The following is a 2,398-nucleotide window of genomic DNA, read 5'->3' as shown; positions in this document are numbered from 1 at the left end:
CTTAGCTCAGAATTTGCAAGTTCAGTAACAGAGAAATACTTCTCATCATAGCCCATATATTGCTGGTATGCTGTTTTAAATTTATAATTCCAGTATTCACACAGATGAAATGCATCAAAACAAAAACTGCACAGATTTTACTTAGCCCAGCAGTCAATATTCACAGAAATTGGCTTTAACAAAATGCAAAGTCAGCTCATCTGAGAACAAAGAGTTTAATTAATAATTGCATTTCTGATCCTTCTGAAAGAATTACATTTTGATAAAAAGATGGCATTCACTACGTCAACAGCAGGGTAAGTGCTATATCCTTCAAAGAGATGAAAGAATACACATCACTTTCAGTTGTTTATAACACTGGCTTACAAAACAAAACAAAAAACCACAGAGGAAATTGTGCAAATATATTATTTCCAAATACAAGGTGTTGTTCTACTCTTCTAATTGGTAAAGCAGTGTTATCAATAATGTCAATCATTTCAGATGCTCAAAAAAGGAGTTTTATTTTAAAGTTTCATTTTCAAAAACATTTTTCCTCAATTCAATTGCATAAAAAGCATACCTTTTGAACCCTTAAACTGTTGTGCTGAATAAATAGCCATATTTCTACTCTATAATGATCATAGTCTGTTAGCTTTTATTCCTAGTGTATCTACTTCCAAAGGTCCCCAAAATATCCTCCATCATCTTTCTTTTATTTATCAAGGACACTTTGTTCCTCTAATTTTCACGAAGCAGAATTCAACACAGTTTTTGTGGTTATTCTGAGTACTTCTAAACTGACCCATAACTAAATGTTACTGTGTTTCTTTTATGTTAATCTTTATAATAAGAAATTGTACGTATCTTTAATGTTTTCAAAGTACTTTTTCTGGGTTCCTTCTGGCTGGCCAGTTACCTAATTATGAAAAAGTACTGTGAGGTTCTGATTAAAGAAACCTGTAAAAATAAGTATTTGTGTCTACTTACTACTGATTTAAAGTATTTTGAGCTTAGTAGAAATATCACCACTATTTTTCATTTGGAAGCAAAGTGCTCTATGGTTCCTACATCCTAGACCTCAACCACTTTTAACTGTTCCTTTCGTGGTAGCTTTATGGGGGGGTGGGGAAATGACAAAGGTAACTTGACCTGATTAAGTTCACAGATGAAGGACACGGCAAGGAAGGCAATTCAAAAATGATAGCTGAAACAGAGGGGTTTTTTTTAAAAAAGCATCATTTATGAGTGAACAACTGAAATTTATAAAGGCATGGGCAAGAATTTTAGCATGTGTGTTCTTGCACGTTTTTCAATTCAGCAATAAGACCAGGATATTATAGCTTCAAATATTTAGGTTTCAATGCAATGACTGCTAAATTAATGCATGTGGCATAGTATAAACATATGTTTAATGTATTCAATAGTGGTATTAAATGGCAAAGAAAATATTTAATACAATATAATCTTTCAAAGATTCTGTAGAATGCATAGGCCCTCTAGTATGGGGAAAGAATTTTTAAAGTGAAGAAAATGCCAGAGGTTTTCTTCCAAAAGTATGCATCTGAAATCCATAAAAATTATTTTCTTTTTCCTCCCCACAGACAGAATCAGAACACTGTACCATACAATAGGTTATTGTGCCTTTTTGAATTAAGTTAGTGATCCTGATTCAGGGGAGGGGGGATGGGACATGACTGGGTAGGGGGAGAAGTCAGTAGAGGAAAAAAAAGAAAACAGAATTCATCCTTTCATACATATATCTCCATGGCAGAGCCAACAAATTACATGTATAGACTGCTCTAGATTATTTTATTTTTTAAGTTTAAAACTTCATCAGACTAAAGAGGAAATCCTTATTCTCCCTCCCTTAAAAGCAAAGGCAGTCTTTATCTACCTTTAATTTTCTTTATTTTTTAGTTAAACATTATGGTCAAAAAAATAAATTAAAAAAATATAAATTTTGTCTATCAATTCAGGCAACCCAAGATGTAGTGCTACTGCACCACCTTGCAGCAATACTGTATTCACTTCTAAAGACTCATTTTAGGGGACAGAAATGCTAGATTAAATAAGGAGAAAATGACCCAAACAAGAAAGATGTATCAAAGACGGACCTTTTTTTCTAAGGTGATCTTTACTCATTAGCCACTTCTACCAGAGATGGGGAATATGACATTCTAAAATACAAACCAGGGAGTAGAGGCAGGCAAAGAAGGGCCTCTCACCAAGGCAGAGGCAGGCCTCCCTCCCAAGCCAGCTATGACCCCTTTAACAAGTAATTCATAAAAGTGATAGAACCATGAGAGAAAAGAAAACCAAACCAAAACAAAACAGGAAAACGCCATGGATTAACCTTGCATGATGAAAATATTACAGTGTAGAACCTGTACTCCCCACTGAAAGTCTATTTTTCCCT

This window comes from Corvus brachyrhynchos, unplaced genomic scaffold (genome assembly GCF_000691975.1).
Source record: "Corvus brachyrhynchos isolate BGI_N302 unplaced genomic scaffold, ASM69197v1 scaffold331, whole genome shotgun sequence".
In the NCBI taxonomy this organism is placed as follows: domain Eukaryota; kingdom Metazoa; phylum Chordata; class Aves; order Passeriformes; family Corvidae; genus Corvus; species Corvus brachyrhynchos.
This window is presented reverse-complemented; position numbering follows the sequence as displayed.